This window comes from Crocodylus siamensis, chromosome 4 (assembly GCF_052110815.1).
Source record: "Crocodylus siamensis isolate JL-2025a chromosome 4, ASM5211081v1, whole genome shotgun sequence".
Taxonomy (NCBI): domain Eukaryota; kingdom Metazoa; phylum Chordata; order Crocodylia; family Crocodylidae; genus Crocodylus; species Crocodylus siamensis.
Genome location: NC_143398.1, coordinates 80678027 through 80704650, shown reverse-complemented (window position 1 = coordinate 80704650; position 26624 = coordinate 80678027). Strand labels below are relative to the sequence as shown.

The window sequence follows — 26624 nt, the reverse complement described above, 5'->3', positions numbered from 1 at the left end:
TCACCCCAAGACTCCAGAGGGGAAACTCAACCAACCTCTGGAAGATGCTTGTGAGTAAGCTACTCAATCTGTTTAGATATTTAGCTGGCAGTAACACAGATGTGTGATCAAAAGGCTACCTCAGCCCCACTGTTTGCTCTTTAGGATTCCTAAGATATTGCTCAGTCCTGTACCCTAGTTTACCCTACCCCTTGTAATCAATAAAGTTCTCCTTTTTGACTGGTGTGGGAGACTTAATTGAGGGATGGGTCTAAATTATGCCTAAGTGACCCCTTAGGTCTGCGGACTAAAGGAGACTTTACTTTTTGCCCCCTGACTTGGGGAAGTGCCCCAAGTCCCTGTACCGGGTCGAGTACCTGTTGGACTATTAAGCCTGTGTTTCCCCGAGGACACAGGGCTGAGACAGTCCCTTCTCAGGGTGGCAGCAGTGGTAGGCTATGTTACCCCCAGACTAGCGAGTGTGCTCCAGGAGAGGGGTCGGCCAAGCATAAGGCGCCCCTAGGGAGGCATTCAGAGCCTGGAAGGTGGTCGGGCACATGGAGGTGGGTGGCTCAACGCAGGAGCGCCCCCTACTGGCCCGCCACAAGCACAGTGTCTTCTGTGGGAAAAATAAGGCAGATATGTTTTTTATGGGAAAGAAAAGATAACAAAATATGTTAGAAATAAGAGGAAAATTAAGGACGGGGTAGCTTTCTTATGGGGGATAAAAATCAAATAATGGATGATGAAGAGAAAGTTTAGGTGTTTAATGCCTTTTTTACTTCAGATTTAACAGAATAAGCCAGCTATCAGATGACAAGATAGTTAGCAGTAAAGGGAAGATAATCATCCTAGAGTATAGAAAGAATAAACTAGAGATTATGTAGACAAACTAGCAGGGTCAGATGAGATTCATCCTAGACTACTTAAGGAATTGACTGAGGTAATTTTGGAGTCATTGGCTAATATCTCTGAGAATGCAGGGAGATTAGATTAGACCTCAGACAATTGGGAAAGAGCCTCTACACAAACACTCATAGTATGGGAAACAAGCAAGAGGAACTTACCCTCCTGCTAGCTGACACCAACCCAGACATAGTGAGGCTCACTGAAATGTGGTGGGACCCAATGCGTGACTGGGCGGGGAACATCAAGGGCTATAGGCTGTACAGGAGGGATAGGACAGGGAGGAAAGGTGGGGGCGTGGTGTTCTACATTAAGGAGGAATACACATCCTCGTCAATTAGCAAAGAATCAGACGATTGTTGGACCTGATGCTGGCTACGGGTGACAACCTGGTGAGGGGGCTGAGGGGGCTTGACTACCTGGGTGACAGCGATCATTGCCTGCTGAAATTCACCATCCAGCGCAAGGTGGCAAAGGCTTACAGCAAGGCAGCATCCCTAGATTTCAGAAGGGCTGACTTCAATGAGCTAAGGAGAATGGTCAGGGAAGCACTGTGGTCCCGGAGGGGAGGGGAGCCAGGTGTCCAAGGACAGTGGTCGCTCCTTAAGGAGACGATCCTCCAAGCCCAACACGGATCAAAGGGAGCAGGAGGGTGCAAAATCCCACATGGGTCACCAAAAGCATCCGGAAATGTCTGCTAGCTAAAAGGGAGGCGCACACCCAATGGAAGAGAGGGGCCATCACCAGGGAGGATTATACTGTGGTAGCTAGGGTATGCAGGGGGGGCAGTGAGGAAGCGAAGGCAGAGATGGAACTGGGACTAGCTTCCCGGATCAAGGACAACAAGAAGTCCTTTTTTAAATACATAGGGGACAAAAAGAAGATTCTGGGTAATGTGAGGCCCCTGCAGGACACACTAGGAAATTTGGTTGTTACACCAGACGACAAAGCCAACATATTTAAAGATTTCTTTGTCTCCATTTTCCTGAGCAGGGACTGGAACAGTCACGCCCCTTCTGGGTCCCCCTTAAATCCCAGGGGAGGTGCACCTAGGCCAAGGGTTAGTGAGGAACTAGTTAGGGAACTTCTGGAGGGACTGGATGTATTCATATCAGCTGGTCTGGACAATCTCCACCCTAGAGTACTGAGGGAATTGGCTGAGGTCATTACGGGATCCCTGGCATGGCTTTACAAGCACTCGTGGTGCTCTGGTGTGGTGCCAGAGGACTGGAAGAGGGCCAATGTGGTTCCCATCTTCAAAAAGGGGAGGAAAAAGGACCCAGAAAACTATAGGCCAGTTAGTCTTACCTCAATCCTGGGCAAGCTCTTTGAGAAAATTATTCTGGAGCATGTCCACGAGGGGCCAGCAGGGGAGATTATGCTTAGAGGCAACCAACATGGGTTCGTTAGAGCCAGGTCCTGTCAGACCAACCTGGTGACCTTCTACAACCAGGTCACCAAATCCTTAGACGCAGGTGTAGCAGTGGACATAGTCTTCCTGGACTTTCGGAAGGCCTTCGGCACTGTCTCTCACCCCGTTCTCATTAAGAAACTGGAGGACTGTGGTGTTGACACCCACACAGTCAAATGGGTTGCCAACTGGTTGGAGGGCTGCACCCACAGAGTGGTGGTGGCTGGGTCATTTTCGACTTGGAGGGATGTGAACAGTGGGGTCCCGCAGGGCTCGGTCCTTGGGCCAGCACTGTTCAATATCTTCATCAGTGACTTGGATGAGGGGGTAAATAGCACCCTGTTCAAATTTGCTGATGACACTAAGATGCAGGGGGATGTGGGCATGCTAGAAAGGAGGAATAGGCTGCAATCAGACCTAGACAGGTTACAGGGGTGGGCAGATGAGAATAGCATGGGATTCAACACCGACAAGTGCAAGGTGATGTACCTGGGGAGGAACAACCGGCACCATACCTATAGGCTGGGGAACTCCCTTCTCATCAGTGCAGAGGCAGAAAAGGATCTTGGAGTCATCATTGATACCAAGATGAACGTGGGCCAGCAGCATGGGGACACAGTCAGGAAGGCCAACTGCACCTTGTCATGCATCCACAGATGCATCTCGAGCAAGTCCAAGGAGGTGATACTCCCCCTCTATGTGGCACTTTTCAGACTGCAGCTGGAGTACTGCATCCACTTCTGGGCACCACAATTCAAGAGGGATGTGGACAGCATGGAGAGGGTCCAGGCATGATCAGGGGGCAGCAGGGCAGGCCCTACGAGGAGCGGCTATGGGAACTGAACCCATTCAGCCTTCACAAGAGAAGGCTGAAGGGAGATCTAGTAGCCTGTTACAAATTAGTCAGAGGGGACCAGCAGGCACTGGGAAAGTCCCTGTCCCCCCGTGCACTACCAGGAGTGACCAGGAATAATGGTCACAAGCTGGCAGAGAGTAGATTCAGACTAGATATCAGGAGGTGCTACTTCACGGTCAGGGCAGCTAGGATATGGAACCAAGTCCCAAGGGAAGTGGTGCTGGCTCCTACCCTGGGGGTCTTTAAGAGGAGGCTAGATGTACACCTTGCTGGGGTCATTTGACCCCAGTACTCTTTCCTGCCATGGGACGGGGTTGGACTCGATGATCTGCTCAGGTCCCTTCTGACCCTAGAAACTATGAATCTATGAAATATAGTGCCCATCTTTATAAAAAGGGAACAAGGAGGATCCAAAGAAATATAGTCCGGCCATCTTAACTTTTATACCTAATAATATACTGAAACATCATCTAAGCACCTTAAGTACAATAATGTTAGAATTCAATAAAGTTACTGCTGGAGCATGCAAAACAGGCCCTATTCAATTCAGATTTGGATTTGGCCTGAATTGGGGACAGTGGTTCAGTTTGTTGATTCAGATCACTGTCCCCAATTCGATTCAGCCAAATCTGAAGATTCAGTGCTGATTTGGAGAATCAGAGATTTGGCCATAGACACATCTTTAAATGTTTTTTCCATATACCTCAAGATACCAGGCATAGCTCATGAATACTGTGGTGCTGGGACAGATGAAGGGTCCCACAGAAGCATGGGGGCAGGGGCAGCTCCTCACATGCTTGGCAGTGAACCTGGAGGTGGACTGGAAGTACTTCTGGTCCACTTCCAGGTCTGCCAGCAAGCACATACTGGGGTGGAGGGCTGCACTCCCCTTGCTTGGTGACTGGCTTTGGGGGGCTTCCAGGTGCCCCCCAGACCCAGGAGGCACCAGACACTGAGCTGGGGGGAACCCCCAGCAAGCTCTGTGGTAGACTCAGAAGTGGACCAGAAGTGCTTCTGGTCCACCTTCAGGTCTTCTGCTAAGCGTGCTGGGGAGCCCCCCATACTCCTGTGGGATGCTCCATCTGCCCCAGTATCGCAGCATTTATAAGCCCCCTGGTACCTTGAGGTATGTAGAAAAAACATTTAAAGCTGTGTCTATCTTCAAATTGCCGAATTTTTCTGACTCTCTCCAAATTGATTTCCAATTCCTTTCAAGAGATTAAAGGGTCTCCTGATTCAATTCAGATTCAGTGATTTGGCCACTGAACTGGGCCAAATCTCCACCAAATTGAATCGGAGACAAAAGCTTCACTACTAACAGCCAACATCTATTTGTTAAGAGTTAGTCAAGCTTAATCAACCTGATTTCTTTCCATGACAAGGTAATATGACATGGACTTTAGTGAGGCTTCTAGCACTTTCTTCCATGGCCTTTTCATAAGTAAATTTTGAAAACAGTTTACCTTGGGGTAGGGGAGTGTCAAACATATGGCCCATGGGCTGAATCAGGCCAGTGGAACTGCTCTCTTTAAGCCCCTGGGCTAACAGCATACCACCAAAAGTTAGGGGGCATGGCTAAGAGAGCATTTTCTGGGCTCCAGTAGATGTGATGATTGGTAGCAGGAGGGCGAACAATGGCTGGCACCCCGATTACCCTCTGGTCACTGCCAGAGCATGGGGACACTGCAGTGATATGGGGCACATGGCAATAGCAACTCCAGCTCTGGGAGGACATACAGAGGCATCTCAAGTGACTTCTGCATGCTCTGGTTCAGAACCAGAGTTGCTGCCATTGTGTGCTCCAGGTTGGAGCCAGAGCTGCTGCTGCCACCACTTCTGCCTACCCTGGGCTGGATCTAGCCATCAAGGAAACCTACAGTCTGGATCCACCCTGGACCATAAGGAGATTTTGACATCCCTGGTCTGCATGAAAGATAGGTGCACAACTGAGCACAGTGATCTAACGACAGAGTGATCATCAATAATTTGATGTCTAGTGGGCAGGAGGTATCAAGCAGGGTTCCTCAAGTTCCATCCTGGTCTGGTTCTCTTTTGTATCCTCATAAAGGCGTTGAAGGATGGCATTGAAAGTATACTTCATTAATTTATGACTGGAACTAAGCTTGGTGGGGTGGCATGTACTCTGAAGGAGAGTATTTTAGGATTCAAAATGACCTTGATAAATTGCAGAGATGGTCTGAAATTAATTGGATAAAATTCAGTAAGAACAAGTGCAAAATACTGCACTTAGGATAGAATAATCAGATGTGTTAATAAGACTGGCTAAGATGCAGTACTACAAAGAAAGTACTTTTGTAAGAAAAAAAAAAAAGCCAGCATCCTTCATTTCAGGCAGCAAGGAATGCATTTATGTTCATACATGGATGATTAGCTTAGGCAGACTCTTTGCAAAAGAACTTCGTGGAAAAGTTGCTCGGCCTGATTTGCACAGTTTCACTCCCTTTACTGTGTTTAAAATGGGATACATCTGCATAGTGAGACAGAAAATTTCTATTGCAGAAGCTATCTTGGACTCTGTTCCAGCTATGTGGAGTCTACTTTCTGGCTCTTTCCAACCTCCACAATCTACTTTTATTGACATATAATTTTTAACAATATCTTTGGACAGAAAAAGACTAATTTATTTTAAAATGAAAATTAAGATTGTTTTCCCTGAGGGTGAAGTTCTGTTCTGTTCTGTTAACAAGGGACGTATGTGACTGCTACAATCCCCTCCAGCTCATCTGTGCTACACTGCATATTAGTTTATATATCACTATGAATGCTTCAGCTATGAACGGCGAAATTAATTTTTACAGTTCACAATCAATGAAAAATAAGTGTCATAGAATATGCTAATTCACTTGCATGAACACCAGATTGAATCCTTATGATTGATACTGGATACTTAATCAGTTAATAAAGATTTGGCAATCAGTATAAAATATTGCTGATTTTTGACAAAGGACTACAATCTATAGCTAAGTAGAAGTGTTCAAGAAGACTGAGGTGCTCTGACTACCAAGTTTTCATCTAAGCACCCAAGGTGAGGCTGGGGGCAAACCCAGCATGCACCAGGCTGCCAAAGACTCCCAAGCAGAGCTGAAAGGCCAAATCACCCCTGATTGGCTGGTGGAGTGGCCAGCCCACCTGTACCTGATGCAGCAGTGGCTCATTATGGCATATGCCCTCATGGCCATGAGCCACCAGCTGACCATCCTGTACATGGCATCCCAGTGCATCCTGCAACCACCAAGTTGTGTGTGTTGGACTCCTGGGTTCTGTGTGTGTGTGTTTGTGTGTGTATCCCAGATGCCTGTATTCCATGTGTGTGTCCACATGTGTCCTGGGTACCTGTAGCCTCCCCCACCAATGTTGGCAGCCCTGGCCATACACAGAGGTAGACTGTCTGGATCTGTGAAGCCTTGGCTGAGTAGCTTCTCATCTGCATGGACCAGAAGTCCTCCCCAGATTAGTATGGCCAGAGGGCTTCAGGTGCCCATTGTCATGTCTGAATTTCATCTGTCAAGTTAGAGTGCCGATGCCAGCAAACCAAAAGGCCATTATAATCTGGTAGGGTTGCAGATCATAAAGAGCCCTCAGTATTAGTGGCCTTTATTTCTTTGCTGAAGGTAGCATTACAATTGGAGTTTGTTAAAAGTTGTTCTCCACACTTAGAAGCTTGTTGTCTGCAATGATAAGTATTGCAGGTGCCAATCACAAGGTTGACCTTTTGAACCCACTGAGGGCAGCCAGATGAATAATGTATCTGGGTCAAATGAATAAGTGTCACTTGAATATGTATCTAGGTCACTGGTGTAAAAATGTACTGGCGGTCAATAATTATTCATAATTGGCATGAGGTGATTGGTCATTGCTGACTATAAATAAGAGGAGATTCCTGCCATTAAGCGGAGAACTCCACGCACACGCCTTGGAGATATCATCAGCAGATTGGCCACCTGCAGACACCTTCTCCCCACCAGCCGTTCTTCATTTGGCATATCTCATTCACCGGTTCGTCTGATCATTTCGTCAAAGAGCTCTCAGAAGGTTGTTGGTCTATCAAAAGTGCATTTCCTTACATGAGCTGTTGACCAGTTCTGGAACTATTGAGTCGGGCAGCCGCACCTATCCTGGGCTTCGGCATCAGGGGTAGAAAGCAAGGGCTCAGCTCAAGAACCCTGTGAACCAACAGACCCCCTTTAGTTTGTTTTAAGTTCATGCACTGATTTCATAGACATTAGGACTGGAAGGGACCTCTGGAGATCATCGAGTCCAGCCCCCTGCCCAAAGGGCAGGAAGTCAGCTGGGGTCATAGGATCCCAGCAAGATAAGCATCCAATTTACTCTTGAAGGTGTTCAGTGTAGGTGCTTGAACCACCTCTGCTGGCAGACTGTACCAGACCTTGGGAGCTTGGACAGTAAAGAAATTCTTCCTTATGTCCAGCCTGAAACGGTCTTGCAGGACTTTGTGACCGTTCGACCTCGTCATCCCTTGGGGCGCTCTGGTGAACAGACGTTCCCCCAGATCCTGGTGGTCTCCCCTGATAAACTTATAGGTGGCCATCAGATCACCCCTGAGCCTGCGCTTTTCCAGGCTAAAGAGTCCCATGGCACTCAGCCTGTCATCGTAAGATCTGTTTTCTGAACAAAGCCAACTATTCTGTCTATGCTACAACCATCGGTAGCGTAAGTACAATAAATATTTTTGTAACTAATACGCTAAAGTAGCCTGACTCCTCCTCATCATTAATCCTCACCTGTCCGGTTATCGATCCCTTCTGTGCCAAGCTGGTCGTGCCGACCCAGGCTCGCAGGTCAAGGGTACGCCGGTTACGTGGTGCAACACCCATGACCTGGCACCAGGCCATGGGTCTCCAGCCCCAGGCTCCTTTTGCTCTACATTAGGGGCACCACTTCTCACAGCCCACAACCCAGGCTGGCCAGGCACCATCCCCCTTCCCTTCTCCCTGTCCAACCTCCTCCAGAGATGCATGCAAGGGCAGCAGGAAGATGAGGCCTAAAGAAGACACTTGCTTCATTTTAATCAAATGCTGAAGCTGCCAAATGTTACTGTGTTTATTTAACAAAAACTGCTGAATGCTGCCCACTCTGGATCTTGGCACCTTTTTCTTAGTTAACATTGAGAGAGCTGCACCAAGCAGTTATGGTTTTGAGGGAGAGGGTTGGAAGCTGTGGGGGCTCAATTTAACAAACCTTGGGCAGCAGGGAGAATGCCACATATAAAACTGACACTCCTCAATTTACAGATTCACAGAAGTTTAGTGCTGGAAGAGACCTTGTGAGATCAACATGTCCAGCCCCCCTGCTCTGAGCAGAAAAGACTGCTGGCATCAAATAACCCCAGCAAGGTGTGCATCCAGTCTCCTTTTGAAGATCTCCAGGGTAGGTACCGGTACCACCCCTGATGGGAGTCTATTCCAGAGTCTGGTCATATAAACTTCGAAGAAGTTTTGTCTTATATCCAGTCTGAAACGTTCTTCTAGGAGTTTATGACCGTTGCTCCTGGTTTTCCCCTGGGGCACTTTGGTGAATAGTTGTTCGCCTAGCCCCTAATGCTCTCCCCTGATATATTTGTAAGCTTCTACCAAATCCCCCCAAAGTTCTATTTCTAGGCTGAACAATCCCATATCTGTCAGCCTTTCTTTGTACAGCTTGCTCTTCAGGCTTCTAATCATATGAGTGGCTCTTCTCTGGTCTCTCTCAAGCTTCTCCACATACTTCTTGAAGTGTGACACCCAGAACTGGATGCAGTAGAGCAGCTGCAGCCTCACCGATGCCAAGTAGAGCGGGAGAATAATTTCTTTAATTTTGCTTGAGATGCATCAGTTGATGCATGCCAACATATTGTTTGTTCTGCTAACTGTAGCATCACACTGGTGGCTCATATTCATTTTATGGTCAATTATGACCCCCAAGTCCCTTTTGGACATGACGCTAGCTAGCACTCTACCACCAAGTCTGTAAGTTTGTTGTGGATTTTTCCTCCCCAGGTGGAGCACTTTATACTTCTCATTGTTGAACAGTATCTGGTTCTGGTCCACCCATCTAACTCATCTGTGTAGGTCCACCTGGATTGTCAACATTTAATTAAGTGTTGCAGCTACCAAACTTTTCATGTGCATAATAAAGAAAAACAAGGAAGCTGCTCACTCCAGAACCTGGACCCAAGCCCAGAGGGCTTCTTATCCTTGCAGAGGCTGCACCAGCCCCACACAGTGGGACCCAGGCTTGGAGTGGCTTGGCCAGGTGAGCTGATGGTCTTCATCCTATACCCCATTCTGACCACTTCTGCACCTTTCCAGGACTGGCCTTGAAACTTTATATGGCCTGGTGTCTATGCTGGCAACTGCTGGGGGTAGTCACTGCCAGCCCTTGCATTGGGCCTCAGGTAGCCTGGTCCTCCTCTAATCCCACACTGCTTCTCCCTGGAGTGGGCCCCAACAGACACCATCCTGGCTCTTTGAACCATAGGTCAGCATCTTCCATGTACCATATCTCATGTTCTGGGGTCCACCATCCCTTAGCATCTCCTGATTAATATGCAGTGTGGAGCTTTCCCCCTTGGCCACCATCCAGGGCCAGACCTTGTGGGAACCCTGTTCCTGTCACCCCAGGCAAGAGTCCAAGGAGTGCAGCTCTCCATGCTGGAAGAGGGCTGGACAGAAACCTGTTCCACCACTCCTGCCTAGGAGGGCTACAGTCTCTCCACAGGAGGTGGTGCTGATGTCACTTAGAAGTGTTATAGCTGGATCCCAAACAGTCTTTGACACTGTGCATGAACTCCTTATCCTGGCACCGCAACTGTCTCTGCTCTGTGGTGGCATGGATGTCCTACCTCAGACAACAGGTGATCATCTGTAGACCTCATTCTTGAACCTTCGCAGTGCACTCCTGGCCCTGGGCAGCTCCATTCAAGTGCTGTGGAGGTACAGGTGCAAGCAGTCTCCAACCTGTCCGTTCCAACTCCCTACAATGAGCATCCCATTTAGTCCACATTTCACTAGCACCATCTAAACACATGTCTCCAATACTCTGTAGGTGTCTTGGTGACTACCCTGGATTCAGCATCTCAGGCTCCACAACTGGGCCTCCCATGTACCAGTGTAGACTCTGAAGACAAGGGAAACATGGAGGGACCTGTGGTGAGTCTCCATTGTGGACTCTTTCCCCTGATCAGGGCTGGAAGCAATGCAGCTGTTCACAACCCAATACTGACCACACCATGGAATTCCTATGTTCCATCTCTCAGCTGGTAGACCCAGATGCCTGGGCTTCACCTCCCTGCTGTAGGAGCTGGGAGGACTGGGAACCCAAGTGTCTGGGCCTGGGGGGATGAGTCCTCTTTAGGTCTCCAGGAGGAGGAGGAGGGAGAGAGTGTGGGGGAGGTTTGCTAGGGGGAATTTTTCCTGTTCCCCTGTGCCTTTCCTGCAGGGGTGCTCATACATAGGTGCTCTGCCAAACGGTGAATGGAGACATACCAGTTGCAACTGTTGATTATACCTCAGATGTGGGGCTGAAAAAAAGCTTTCAGTGTCTTTTGGGGTGTGTTCTGGTGCTGGTTTGCGTTAGGTGGATCAATGTCAACATGATGGCCTTTCTCAGGAAAGCAATGTGACCTCGAGGGATGGGGTGGCCAGTTGTCATTTAACCAGATTTATGGTCTCATTCAGTGTAACAAACTGATAAAACCCAACAACAGTAAGGGGTAACAATCCTGATGCCTCAGCTTCATTCCATGCTGGTTGCACAGGGGTTGGGGTGAGGAAGGGTGGTGGTTAAAACCATGGGTTCAGTGGGGAGTATCAATAAATCAATATCATCGCTCTTCCATCTGGGCAATCATGGAGCCAGGAGTACACTGAATATCAGAGTAGGCAACTACATGAGCATACCCCAGCCTAACAAGGAGTCATATTAAACTGTTCGCTCACCTATAAACATCACATTCAGAAGACCAGCAGTAAAATCTTTGCATGGGTAGGTGCTTTAAGATATCTAGTCAGCATGACATGGTGTGCCAACTTCAAAGTGCTCAGAATCACCACACTCGAAATGGTATAAGCCCCAGCAGATTATTGTGCTTCTATATGGTCCAGAAGTTGCTGCACTAAGGAGCTTGACACTGTACTTAACAGTGCATGGAGACTCATAACAGGTTGTACAACTTACACACAGATGTATTCCCTGTGCTGTACGGCATTAAATCAAGTGACATAAGAAGACTGACTCTAAACTTACTGCTAGGTTTCTGGGCCCATGGAGAGCCCAGCAGACTGGGGACTGGCCAGTACAGGATGGGCAACAAGCTTTAGTTCAAAGCACCCCGCCACCATTTTTAAGCATAGGGACGCTGATACACAAGATGCTGGAGTCTGCTGGAGCATGGCCATTACCACATTCCAGCAGACTTGATTAATTGAGCCGGCTCCAATGCGCCATAATTACAGCATGTCAGAGGAGCCTCACTGTGTATAGGTGTCCTATATGTTCTGTTATTTTGTAACTAGAAAAAAATCACCATGTATTGAAGCAGAATTCTTACATGTAGTGACCAAATGGTCTGGGAGAAACTATTTTTTGAGATGGAGTAAATTAAAATAGTTGAGCTGTATTTTCTTGCTAAATGCCTAACAATGCCTGACTAAATGTTTCCATGTTTCCTGTTTAAAACACCTTGCAGCAATGAAACATTTCGTATGAATACAGCAGTATGACAGCCAAAAGCCAAGTGACTCACAAAAAGAAAAAAAAGCCTAACAGGTAGCACTTTTAACATTATGCTTTTATGCTGATAGCATTTATAGCATTATGCTTTCATGCTGATAGGCTAACTACTAGTAATGTAATAAATGGAAAATGATTAATGCTAACTTCAAATTTACTTCTTATAGAATTGGTGCTTATATCCAAATGAACACTTGAATAATAAGTCATGACTGAAGTTACAATGAATAAAAAATTAAGCAACAGTAATTCATCAGGTTATCAGAAATGTGGTTGTAAAACATGGAAAAAGACTGGGGAAAAAATATATTTTTGCAAAGCTACCTAAAGGATTATTCACAATCTTAGCATCCACAATGAAATTTTCCCAACTAGAGCAACCTATCACACCAACACGGGTTAATTAGAGGCAGGTCCTGTCAGACCAACCTGGTGGTCTTCTACGACCAGGTCACCAAATCCTTAGATGCAGGGGTAGCAGTGGACATAGTCTTTCTGGACTTTCGGAAGGCCTTCAACACTGTCTCTCACCCTGTTCTCATTAAGAAACTGGGGGACTGTGGTGTTGACACCTACACAGTCAAATGGGTCACCAACTGGCTGGAGGGCTGCACCCAGAGAGTGATAGTGGATGGGTCATTTTCCACCTGGAGGGATGTGGGCAGTGGGGTTCCACAGGGCTCGGTCCTTGGGTCTGCACTGTTCAACATCTTCATCAGTGACTTGGACGAGGGGGTAAAAAGCACCCTGTTCAAATTTGCTGATGGCACTAAGATGTGGGGGATGTGGGCACGTTAGAAGGAAGGAATAGGCTACAATCAGAGCTAGAGAGGTTACAGGGGTGGGCGGATGAGAGCAGGATGGGATTCAACACTGACAAGTGGAAGGTGCTGCACCTGGGGAGGAAGAACCAGCACCAAACCTACCAGCTGGGAAACTCCCTTCTTGTCAGTGCAGAGGCAGAAAAGGATCTTGCAGTCATCATTGATGCCAAGATGAATGTGGGCTGGCAGCGTGGGGATGCAGTCAGGAAGGCCAACCGCACCTTGTCATGCATCCACAGATGAATCTCGAGCAGGTCCAAGGAGGTGATCCTCCCCCTCTATGTGGCACTGGTCAGGCCACAGCTGGAGTACTGAATCCAGTTCTGGGCGCCGCACTTCAAGAGGAATGTGGACAACATGGAGAGGGTCCAGAGGAGGGCCACTCGCATGATTGGGGGCAGCAGGACAGGGCCTTACGAGAACAGGCTATGGGACCTGAACCTGTTCAGCCTCCATAAGAGAAGGCTGAGGGGGGATCTAGTGGCTTGTTACAAACTAGTCAGAGGGAACCAGCAGGCACTGGGGAAGTCCCTGTTCCCCCGACACTACCAAGAGTGACTAGAAATAACGGTCACAAGCTGGCAGAGGGTAAATTCAGATTAGACATCAGGAGGCGCTACTTCACTGTCAGGGTTGCTAGGACCTGGAGCCAACTTCCAAGAGAAATGGTGCTGGCCCCTGGGGGTCTTTAAGACAAGGCTTGACAATCACCTTGCTGGGGTCATTTGACCCCAGTACTCTTTCCTGCCATGGCAGGGGGTCGGACTTGATAATCTGCTTGGGTCCCTTCTGACCCTACTAACTATGATTTGTGGGACAGATTAAAGATGACAGAAGCAGACAATGCATAGGTGAGGTACAGCAGTTACACTTATCACACAGTAAGTGCACAGAAAGTGTTCTACAGTCATGACTGAACAGACAGTCAGGGCACATAGAGTGCTGTAAAAATGGCAGATCCCACTCTAAGATAACATGGGATGAATGTGGTATCAGACTTCAGCACTGTAGGTTAGTGCAGCAATGAACATCTGTACCAGATCCTATCACAATTCATGTTAGGTCACATTTTGCTGGCAACTCATGGGGCTTTGTGGCATCCTGCTGAACCCCCCTCCCAAGGTGGTGCTCTAGCTTCGGCCAGAGCTTATGTGGTCTGCTCAAGCACTGGGCTGGCTCCACCCATGGGCTGTCAGTGACGTGAAGCAGCAAAGCCCCTGTTTCCAACCCTTCCCTGTTCCTTCTAGCCAGCTATCAGCCACTGTCTTGTATTTTCACTCAGTGTACAGATGCCATTTACCCCACTTGAATATTTGTAAAGATTGCAACTTTTGATTAAGTGCTGTTCAGTTTGTTCATCTTGTACAGTGTTGTTTTGAAGCGTCCATATCCTGATCTCAGGCTGTTCAGTTTGATCCATGCTTCTCTGTCGAGGTCATCCCCAATGGGGGACTTGTTTGGCATTGGTATAAAACAGTGTAGGAATAAATTTCTGACCAAATTACTCTAAATGATGATTTAATTCTGTTCATTTTGGTTTTTCTCAGAAGTGATAAAAAACACATCTGAAAGTTGCCTTTTCAAATGCAAACTCTTGCTTTGCCATGTTATCTCATCATATCGAAAGCTTATTTGTGTCTTGATTATATTATAACTATATTTATTATAGTACTTGCATAAAGCTTGATCCTTCAAAGAAGTATAACTTTACTTCTGTGCACAGTCACATAAAAATCAAACATTAAATCATAAGGGCAAGTTCACATTAACTGAGAATCTGATCCAAAGTGAATTTCCAAATTCAGGCCCTTATACAAGGAAGGAAGAATAAGACTATAAGAGGTATTCTTTAGTAATAATTAGCATAATGTGTTCTTTTAAATGGCCATAGATGTGATCTTTATGTAAGTATTCACTGGCAAAGAATATTCCCAGACTTCCATATTTTTTCTTCCTCTCATATGCCAGCCTTGTCCTGATATAATGGAGCAGTTGACTTCTGACTGACAGAAGTGACTCCTAAAATCAATGAGAGGGTGGAGGAAGCAAAACTCTGCGGGATACTGTAAGGCCAACTAATTTCTTACTGTGCTCTGCTGGAAGATGAAAGTGTAACATGAACTGTTTCATAGTGAAGTACTTAAGAATTGTGCTTGATTTTTCGAGGGTCATTTTTGAGATGCAACAGCTGGATACATTTGATTTAAACAGCTTCATACGCCTCTATCCTTTGGGGCCATTTTAAATACAATTCAGTTTACAGAGGTTACACATAACAAACCAATTTAGATCTGTGATAGAAGTTCAATCCACATAAACTGCTTTCTAAAACCTGGATGGATGTAGTTTCAGACTTAACAGATTTAGGTTAAACCAGTTAACTGAACTTTTGTCCCAGATACCCTCCAGATTCAAGTTAACTCACAGTCCCCCACCATCCCAGGATGCTTTGCACCTCCCCCACAAACTCCCAAGCTTAGCCCAAACTCCAGCTAAGCATGGAGGTGTGTTCACAGCAGGTATGTGGCTGCATTTCCAGAATCAAAATGACTGTTTGTTCACTTGCTTATCAGTTCAATCTATATGGCTTAGACTAACCTACAAAGACTGAATCAATTCAGCCTCAGGTTTTTTGACTGTCTATATGTAGCTTTCAAGTGTTAGGACATTCCATATCCAACAAGTTGACTTCTTAGTCCATAATTACAATAACATATTTCTCTTTGTGCTATACCATAGCAGACCTTTATTGTGGTATACAGGTTATAACTGTGGCATCACTTTTTCAAAGTGTCTTTTGTATTTAGAAACAAAAATATGCTGAGTAACAGATCTGACTATGTGCAGTGCTAATTTGTTAGCATATAGGGAAAGTTACCTTAGTCTTTTCTTAAATAATTAACCAAGGATGCATATAAGCATTCAAGTGAAGCAGTGAAAATTTAGCAGTTTCATTTTAGCAGATGGAAAGCCTACAGAAAAAGTACTATACAAGCATTACAGGGCCCATCTGGGTTCTCCGCAGACAGTGCATGCTGCCAACATCATCCAGCCAGGGGATCCCAGTGCACACATCCAAGTATTCTTTGCAGGCTCCCCTGTGTGCCTAGAGACAGCTGATAGCACAAATCAGGACTGACTGGCTGGCTGCTCCATGGGGCCAGGCATTCCTGCCTACAACACTCTGCTTCTCCATTCCAGCTGTCATGCTTTCAGGCAGCAGACACAGACCATGCCTGCTGTTTTCTCAAGACTGTTGATTTCCCCTGCAAGAGATCACACTGGATCCTTACCCTTCTGACACCAGGTGATGGACCTAGTTCTAGTGTAAGGTGGGTGAGTCTGGTTGGGGTTGGGTGCTGGTGGGTTGAGGTTATGTACTGGCATTGACTGCTGCCATTGGGATGGGGGTATAGGTGGACTTCACTCCAGGTGGGAGCTGTGTCTATCCTGTTTGGCTATGGGAGTTAATGGCATCTGGCAAATATGGGTCCTGCATGATTGGACCTAGATCCTCCAAACCCTCTGCTTTGCTGTACCAAAACAGCAGAGACAGGCCCCTACCAGGAATGAAACCGCCTCTCTCCCTCCATAACATGGACAACCTTTTCAGGTAGGTTCTGGATCTGGATCCAGTGCAGCAGAGTTGGGGGCACCAGAAACAGTGGGGACAGGCCGGGACAGGTCCAGGGGACTCCTGGTGGGTCAGGGGTCCAGTCAAAATCTGGTGCTAGCAGGTCAGTTTCAGACTGTATAGAAGTGCTGGCTTTCCCAGCTCTGAAGCTGATAGAAGGAGGTATTTGCTCTGTGCTCAGCCAGAATAGTGGAGTCCAGCCAAGTCACAGACTTTCCCTCTCTGGAGGGAAGGTAGGGGGGGCAGAGCAATGTATGCTGGGATACTGAAGGGCAGCTTCATTAAACAACTAAGTATAGAAGCATTCATTTCTCCAGTAGAAACTCTTCTGGAAGTTGCTTATACCGCAACCTCAATGGCAGTAGTAGACTTTTCTACCAAATCCACCATTTTTGGTCAAATAGAAACTGTTTGAATGCTTGTACACATACATCTGCACTGCTGGAAGTAGAAATTCACCAGTAGAAATGTAGCGCTTGTACTTAAACTTACTATTACATAATTCCACATATTACAACATAATACAACTTATCTCAAAAAATATTTTTAAATTTATGTTTTCTTAATTCTTCTGGAAGGATTAACTACTCCAAATTAATGTCACCTCTTCTATATTTATTTTGATAAGAATCAAGGTCTGCTATATTGTTTTTAAAATGAATTTTAAGCTGAACGCAGAATTCTTTTTTGGGTGAAGGGAGTAGAGGGGTTGGCAATTTATTTGCTTTACACTTCTAATAAAGGATTTATGAGAGAGCCTTCTTTAAATCAACTTTCCATTTTGTGTTCAGAATTACAATCTTCCATTCACTTTTGTAAGTCATTCTACTGTTGTCCCTTCACTGTGTCTCCTGCTCCTTCCACTACATTCAGTCCATCAATCTTTCTGACTTCTGATGCTTTCAACCATTTCTTTTCCCAATGTGCCTCCTTTTTTCATCTCCATGGTTCTTGCCCTCAGCTTCCTTTTTTTCCCTGGCAGGACTCTAAAAACAAACCTTAGTTGCTTTGTTTGGATGTTATGATCCCTATTCATATTGCTATTCCCATATCACTGAATGCTCTGAAAAAGATTTTACCAATTTCTTTTCTTTTCCCATCCAGTGATGACCCAAGTCTAATATATATATGTACACACACACACACACACGCACACATACATATATATATATATATATATATGAAAGTAGCTCTGTCAGTGATGAGGTATACAGTATTGGTTCACTGTATGTCAGCTTTGGTGACCTTCATGCTTGACATATGAAGCAGTTGTTCCCTAAGTGCTTGCTTTTTAATAGGAACCACACCTAATGGCTGGTGAGATATAGATAGACCTTCTAATGGGTAGAGAGAGGCCAATTTGAGGTCTGTCTCTAGTTTTATAGTCTAGGAATGCTTGTGTGGTTTTGACCATTCAGTTGGTCTTTTTGTTAGTTTTTATATATAAGGCCCAAAATACCTCATTAATACTTTATAAAGTGAACTCTATGAAAAATGTTGGGAGCAGAGTGATAAAAAAGGGACCAGAAATATGAAAGAACTCTCCCCCTCCCACCCTGGAAATCTTTGGATATAGTTGAGACTAGCAATATCTTACGTGTGGGATGGTTTAGAACTAGATCTGTCTGAAACAGAGCATGAGACTTTGTGCAGACATTCAGTTTCTTTTGGGGGAGCTGCTGCTATTCCAGGAGAAACCACAAGTATAGATGTTCAGCTTTTTTCTACCAGAGGAGAAATGCCACTCCAGGAGACAAATATCTAGGGAATAACCAATATTAAATCTGTTCTCTGAGAGAGCAAATGTCTGTACATACTTTTAGAAAGCCATGGTAAATGGTCACCATATGTCTTGTATTACTAAAAGGTATACTCTGAACTGTCTTTGCAGCAGATTAGTATTACCTTAATTACTGCTGCCAGTGAGAATTATCCATTCCCTAGTTAAATTGGCATAATTTCAAACTGTTTTTACTCTACATTTAGGAAAAGTGGTCAAATAAGAACAGGTGTGTATGTGGACATTTGCATTAGAGACTGTGAATATATGTAATAGAGTATAAATTTCTATTCACCAATCATGAAACAAAACGTTACCCCACCTAGGTCTGTTTTTTTCCTCTAAATAATCAATTAATGGCTATTTTAAATGTAATATTTTTTCAGTTCATTACAATCACTTTTGTATAGCACTTAACAGAGAAAAGAATGACAGATTGATAGCTACAAGAAAAATACAAAATCTGCTTGCTAGGCACTGTCTTAAAACTCAGTGATAACAGCAAAGAACAGATTTATATTGTTCCCTATTATTTTAATTCACCACTTTAAATACATTGATTTGGTTTGCTATATTATTTATATGGAACTAAAAGTGTACTAAACACTTTTCAAGCAAAAAGTAACACACATCCCTGCCCCAAACAATTGTCCTCTGAACAAACAACACATAACAGAATTGCAGATAAAGGAAAAGGGACTGAATGCAAAAACTAACTGCTTGCAAACTGGTTAAAAACAATTTTAAAGATAAAGAGAAGTAACATTTAACCTGTTGCTCTAAAGTAAGACATTTATATTTATAGATGCATCTATGTTGGGGAAAAAATAGTGGAGTGCATGTGTATGTGTACATACATACACCCCCCCACACACCACTGTGGAGACATACAAACATAAATGCACACAACCTTTATGGCTTTGCATACCATCTTCTAATGGGATATTTTGTGTTGTTTTTTAATGTGCATTCATTCTATTTATATAATATGCTGTTAAAAGACACAAACAGATACAAAATCAAAATCTGAAATGTCCATGGTCCAATCCAAAGGTGTACTCCTGATGTTTCATTTTTTTAGTCCTTTTGGAGTGAATATATATGTGTCTAACAATTAAAGGTATGAAAACCCAAAAAAGCTAAGATTTGTCTGTCTGCTTTGGTTTAGCAGAGTTGAACTGTGATCTTCTTAATCAGACAACCAACACTCACTTTGATGTGGCAGGATTGTCATTGGAAGGAGTGAAAGGTAATTGAGCTTTGCCTTTTTTCAAAATGTTTATTGTGCAGTAATCTAACGTCTGATTGCTAGAGTCTGAACTGCCTACGCAAAGACCATATCTTTCATTTTAAGACCTATGGCACCATGAACTTCAACTAGAATAAAAGTAAATGGATGTGTTGTCTGTTGTATGTGATTCAACATTAATCAAGCATTATATCAATGTTATTCAAGTAAGAGCATGACTCTTTGATTTCTGTTATACAGAATGTCTATTTGAAATATTTCACACTGAGTTTATAGCTTAATGGTGCTGGAAAAGATGTAATACATATGTGGCCTGTGTGTTTTCAGTGTTTTCTGATACTGAAAAAAAACACCCAACAAAATTCCAGTGTTTATGCTCTGCCTTTTCTGTGAAAGCATTTGATGATTATATTAAGTTCTAGATCAACGTTCCATATACTTCTTAAAATACAAAATATTATCTTGAAACCATCAGCAGCTCCTGATATACAATTTCTATAACACTGATTTTCACTTTGTTGCCTTGTGCATGGTATATTTCCTAATATCTGGCAGCCGTCCTCCCACCAGCCTCATTTTAAAGCCCTGCTGTTATGTTCTTGAACTTTGCCATAGCTATAACCCAGGGGCATCTGAACTGTCAGATATAAAAGAGGGAAGAAAGAAACAGCCTGTGAAAGTTGTAGAAGGCAAAAAGCTTAGTAACATGGTGATGAATTTCTTACCAGCAGATAGTTTTCACTTTGCCTTCATTGCTGTCACATTTTCTTAAATAATAGGGGGACTTTTCCACTAATGGACAATGGAGGCTGTTTGCCTGATGAGAACTTGCAGAGGCAGCCTGCCATGTGCCTTTATCTTTTAAACTGAGGTGAAACAAGCTTGCCTGGCTGCAGATAAGCAGCTTAGAAGCAGTCCTATTCAGATGTACCTGTCACTAATTTATCTGGGGTTTTTGTATTCATATATACTGTTCTGCGTGCAATGGAGCATTAAATTGCTTTCCACTGGGAGCAGGTCATATTCAGGGGTCGACAGAACCATGCTACTGGATGGAGCATCCTTGATTCATACAGGCTGTTTCTGTCGAGCTCTTGGCAGCTGAATTCTCAGTCTAATTAGAGATTTTACACTAGCTTTTTACTGTAAAAGCTCAAAAGGTTTTAATGTAATGTAGATGACCATTAAGAACATTTTTCTGATGCATTGCATTTTTTTTTTTTAAAGCAAAAGGAGTGGCTGAGGAATATTAGAATGCCAGGATAAAGACAATTACTCATGTTCAGTTTCCTTTAGTAAAATCTTTTTGTGACAATTATTGTATACTTAAATATAGATTTCACTTCCTGTTGAACCATAGTAAGAGCCTTTCTTACAGTTCTTCAGGTATGATAAGTGTGTTTTCATGCATATTTTTAGCTAAGTCAAGAGGAACAGGACTCATGTACTTTCTATAATATCAAAATATGGATCATACCAAAATCTCCATGAAAACTTTTCTCTCTCTATTTTATAATGATGTGTTTGTTGGGTTTTTTTAAATCCCTGTATGTACGATCTGTTTTGCACGAAACAAATTGAAATTTCTATCAGCATGTGGAGTGGGTAAAGGGCACATTTATTCAAAGTACTTATATTTTTAGTGCAATACTTTTTAAGTATTGGGCATTGCTAAAAAAGTGAGAAATGTGAAACTGTTTCTTCTCAGCTTGTAAACAATGCACAATTAACACAACAGAAGACAAAAGTGATTAATAACTGAAAACTATAAGAGCAATGATTCTGGCATGCTAGTATTTTGATACATGCTTTAATTTAGGCACAAGTATTATATACTAAGATACAATGCAAGACAAATTTGATCATTTCTTCTGGTAGCTCAGGGAGAGTGTAATATTAAGTAAAAGGAAGATTTTACTCTGCAACAGATTCTTTTTTTTTTCTTGGAAGGATTTTTTAAAAACTTCCATAGAGAATTTTTTTTTAAAGGATTAATTCTAGACAGGGCATCCCAAACAGGGACACTGTTAGATCAGTGGAGTTGGATTCTCAGTATTTAAATGAGATTCTTCACATTTTCTATTCTGTAAGTTAAACGGTGACCTTAAAAATAGTGGTTCCAAATACAACATGTACATTTCACAACACTAATTGGAGACATAACACTTCCTCATATATATATATATATATATTCCTCCATAGAACACTTTCTCAGTTAGAGCATCGTACTAGTGAAGAGTGAGAGGTTTAACCACTAAGCAGAAAATAGCTCCAGAGAAAGTCTAAAAGGCTTTTCTGTTAAAGAAGGTAAATGTCTCATGAAATGTAGTCAAGTTTTGCACATTCCGTGTAAATGAATTTTTTTCATGCATGTTGGAGTCACCTTATTCACAAGAAGTTAATCTTCAGGAGTTGAAACTCAAACCTTAAAATGAATTATCTATGTCACACGCATCATTTTTCATATGTTGTTTGGATAAGCTTACCTTAGAACCTAATTTCTAGTGCATGTTCAAGGGAAAGAAATTAAAAGAAATAATGTTAGGGGCAAGGATGTTTGTGGGTGGTATTTTTTATTGGAAAAACTGTATGGTTGGGATAAGCTTAGGCAAGCTTTTGAATGTGAAGCATTTTTCTTCAGGTTTGAGGAAAAAAGCAGCTTTACATTCAAAAGCTGGTCTAAGTCTGTTCCAATGATGCTGCTGGTCCAGTAAAAGATATCATCTGCAACCATCCTTGCCTCTTACATATACAACATCACTATGGCACTATTAAAAAAATAAGTAATTCCTTAAATTAAAAAGTATACATAGGGTGTGTCTACACATGTATTAAGATGCTTTTCCTAACGCACATTAAATTTAGTACCTCCCATATGAGGTACTAAACAAATGTGCATTAGGCTGCCTTAATGTGCAGTAATGATTATGCATGGTTTTTAGGTGATGCTTACTGCTCAGTAGCCTATTTTACTGTACACTAGCATAATGTCAGATTTTTTTTATGTGGTGCTTGGATGCGCAGTAAAATCTTTGATAATCCCTTGATGTTGAGGGTGATTGTTTTCCATGATTGCCTTATCTATATGCCTGAAGATGGCTGATGAGGCCTATCTGAGATCAACAGACTGTACTCCAGCTTGGACATGTGATTCCAGGTGGGGTGGGTGGTGCTGGATTTTTTATTTCATTTGTGATGTGTTGTTTCTGCCACTCCTGCTTTTCCATCACCTATTGTTGTCATAAGGTTTCAAAATACTGAAATCTCTGCAGCAGCATCTTCCTCCATTCAGGGCTGTCCTAGGCAATAGTCTCCTATGAATTGACATCAATATTGCATTTTTTAAAATTAGCCTTGAGAGCATCTCTGAAGCACTTTCTCTGTTCTCCTCCTCCTCCTCTTGAGTGTACACCTTGGCTGAACTGGGAGAATAAACCTTGCTTTAGGAGCCTGGTGTCGGACACCAATATGTCTTGGCCGGCTTAACAAATTTGGTTCCAGATGACCATTACCTCAGTACTCATGGTGTTTGCTTGCAGAAGGATGCTAACATTGGTGCATTTCTCTTCCCACTGGATTCAGAGGATCTTCCACAGGCAGCATTGATGGTACTTCTCCAAAAACTTTAGAGGTCTCCTGTATGTTGTCCAGGTCTCAGCTCTGTACTGCAAGGTGGGAATCACAACTGCTTGATAAATCATGAGCTTGGCTTTGAATCTGATGCCACGATCGTCAAACACCTGTTTCTTCAGGCATCCAAAGGCTGCACTTGAACATTTGAGGCAATGTTGGATTTCTTCATTGATGTCAGCATTCTGCAAGAGATGGCTTCTGAGGTATATTCAACATTCTTCAGAGCCTCACCGTGGATCTGGATTACCAGATCTGGGGACTGTTCATTAGGAATTTGTTGGTGGAAGACCTTGGTCTTCCGAATATTAAGCGTCAGTCCTGTTTTTTTGTATGCTTCGGTAAGGACATTGACGATTACCTGAAGGTTTGGAGAAGTGCAAGCTCAGGGGTGACTTGGTGGCAGCCTGTAAGTACATAAGGGGTGTGCATCAGGATCTGGGAGAATGCCTGTTCACCAGAGCACCCCCAGGGATGACAAGGTCCAGTGGTCATAAACTCCTGTGAGACTGTTTTAGGCTGGACATAAGGAAAAACTTCTTTACTGTCCTAGGCCCCAAGGCCTGGAATAGACTCCTTCCAGAGGTGGTGCAAACACGTACTCTGAACACTTTTAAGAAACATTTAGATGCTTATCTTGCTGGGATCCTTTGACTATAGCTGACTTCCTGCCCTTTGGGCAGCGGGGCTGGACCTGATGATCTTATGAGGTCCCTTCCAGCCCTAATGTCTGTGAATCTCTGAATCTTAGTCTTCTGAATATTAAGCATCGGTCCCATTTTCTTGTATGTCTCAGTAAAGACGTTGACAATTATCTGAAGGTTTGCTTCCAAGTAAGCGCACCATCAGCATACTGAAGCTCAGTGGTTATGATCAGGGTGCTCTTGGTTTTGACTTGGAGTCAGCTAAGGTTAAACAACTTGCCATCCATTCAGTAGCTTAGCTCCACTCTGGCTGGAAGCTTGTTGGTGGTCAGATGTAGCATTGCAGCAGAATGTTGGAGTGATGACACAGCCTTACTTAACTCCCATTTTAACCTCAAAGGGATCTCTGATAGATCCATTACTAAAAATCACCACTCGCATACCATCATGGAGTAGGCAGAGAATAGTGACAAATTTCAGTGGGCATCCATACTTCAGAAGGATCCTCCACAATGTATCTCGGCTGACGGAGTTGAAAGCTTTTGTGAGGTCAAAGAAGGCCATGTAGAGAGGCTTATGTTGTTCCCAGCATTTCTCCAGCAGCCAGCAAGCTGTGAAGATCATGTCAGTTGTGTCTCTGGATGCCCTAAACTCACACTGAGATTCTAGGAGGAGCTCTTAGGCAAGTGGAAGATGGTTCAGAAGGGATCTCACAACAATCTTTCCTGTGGTGGACAGCAAGACAATCCCTCTGTAGTTTCCAAAGTCCGAATTGTCTCCTTTCTTGAGATTGTCTGCATAAGTCCTTTAGTCACTACAGTTAATGTAATGTAAATCTCTTGTTCAGATCTATAAAATAAAACTTAGCCACTGTCAATCATTTCTAGACCTGGATTAACTTTATCATAGCTACATTATGGTTTTTAGCCAAAACTCAAAACAGCCTGCAGGATTATGAAACAGAAGAGAAACATTACCAGGGATGGCTTACAGACAGTTAAATTGCAGAACAAAGGATAGAATGAATAGTGGAACATTAAAATGATTAAAAAGAATAGAAAGTCATTAACTTGTATGGAGTGGAGAGAAATTAGCAGGAATCAGGGAGATGATAATGAGCTATCAGTTGACTCTTAGCACTGCTTAAATAGAAATACTGCCAACCTTCCCAGGCTGTTGGTTTTAAAGTTTGGGTGGAACAGGAATAAAAGGGGGTGCAACTGCACTAGTGCACCCCCCTAATCCACCTCTGCTACATGGGCACCAGGCTGCTGCTTGCTCCTTGCTGTGGTCCATGGTGCAAGGAGTCCTCTGTGTGAGAAGGCCTCACCTGGAATGGGAGTCCACACACTTTCCCCAGACAGGGTCTGAGGAAGGTGTGAGGAGCAGGGGAGACAAGCCAATTGTTGCTCTCTCTCCTGGAAACAATTCTAGTGGTGGAAAATTTCCATTACTACTAATAAATGCCTGTTTGTGGCTTTAGGGGATTTGTACACAACACTGGGGTTTAATTCTCCCTAAATTCAATTTAAGGTGAAATAAACTCCTGTGTTGTGTACTACCATGTCTGTCTGATCCTTACCAGCCTCTCCAGCAGTGGAGAGAGGAGACCAAGCTGCTGGTGGGCAGAGCAGGCCTTGAGCTGCAGGACAGGGGCTGGTGCTTCCCCCCATGGCAGTGGCAGCCCCACCCAAGGTGGCACCCATCTTACGCTGTCCCAGGGAGCACCACAGTTGCAGAGGGAAGCACTGGGGCTCCACACAGCTTAGGCAGGCTCCAAGGTGGGATGGGGGTCAGGCTCGCCACTTTTTTTTTCTTTTCCTTCTGTGGAGCGTGCCTTCCCAGGCCACTGCTTGGCTGCCTGCACATCTCCTGAGCTGCCCTGAGCCTGGTACTTCCCTCTGCAACTGCAGGGTAGGAAACTAAAACTCCTCTGAGGTGTTTTACTTTGCAGCGCCCCAAAATCATTTGATGCATCCCAAAGTCATTTAAGGTGCCTTATGCTGCTGAATGTGCTATAGCGGCTGGAATTAACATGCAATACACCACCTAATGTGCAAACAGCAATGCCATTAAAGCGGTGCAGAAGGCATTTAAGCCACTTTAAACCCACTTTAAAGTGTCATCTACAAACAGCCTTAGTGTCAATTAAATGAAACGCACACTGAAATGTTGTATTGCATGAGACTTTTAAGGCTGATCATTTGATATTTACCATGAGATACATTTTCTAAAGCTGTGACCCAAACCTCTTCACATATCGTGACATTTGTGCATCCAGGTGAAATAATTAAAACACAAATGTTAAATCTGAGCACACACATTTTGACTTTGAACATGCATTTTAAAAGATCTCTTCTGAAAATGCATGTGCAAAGTCAAAATTTGTTTGTTAAAATGTGGAGTACTTAGCATCTAAGACCAATTTATTTCATCATATTGTTTGTGATCTGCCTAAATCTGTGTAGTAAGCATGCAAGTCCAGACAATGGTTAAATCTGTGGGAACTGTTTTTGCCTGAACTTTTTTATTATTAATTATTATATATGTTTTTATGCAAATACATCCATTAAGCCAGCTAAGAGACAATGCATAATAGACACAATCCTGGCAGAGCAAAAATAATGTGGGGCTATTAATTGGGGACCAATGGAAATGGATCCACGACAAAAATTGTATGGTGAATAATAGGCTTACACACAAATTATGTGGGAATGTCACACATGAATCCTCTTTTTGGAAGATGGTGTTCCAGTAATCGTTTTAAAAAGCATGGTGTGAAACTGGTCTATGCTCTGTTTGTGATAAGGCCATAAGAGCTGCCAAAAAGCAGACCGTACCTATTCCCGGTCAGCATTGGCCAAAACTGGAAATTAGGCAATAAGATTGATTAAGCAGAGCCTTCAGCACATGCTCACAAAGGTTCTTTAGCCAGCTTTTTTACTTGTCTTCAGGGTCAC

At 43.8% G+C, this 26624-nt stretch overlaps 1 protein-coding gene across 2 annotated transcripts in view; it reads left to right on the top strand.

Annotated features, from left to right (window-relative positions):
- Positions 1-26624, top strand: part of MGAT4C (MGAT4 family member C) — a 698999-nt gene that overhangs the window by 329291 nt on the left and 343084 nt on the right. For both annotated transcript variants that reach the window (XM_090042642.1, XM_090042645.1), the window contains exon 3: positions 19313-19390. The gene's annotated coding sequence lies outside the window, so the exon portion shown is untranslated. The remainder of the gene's footprint in view (positions 1-19312; positions 19391-26624) is intronic.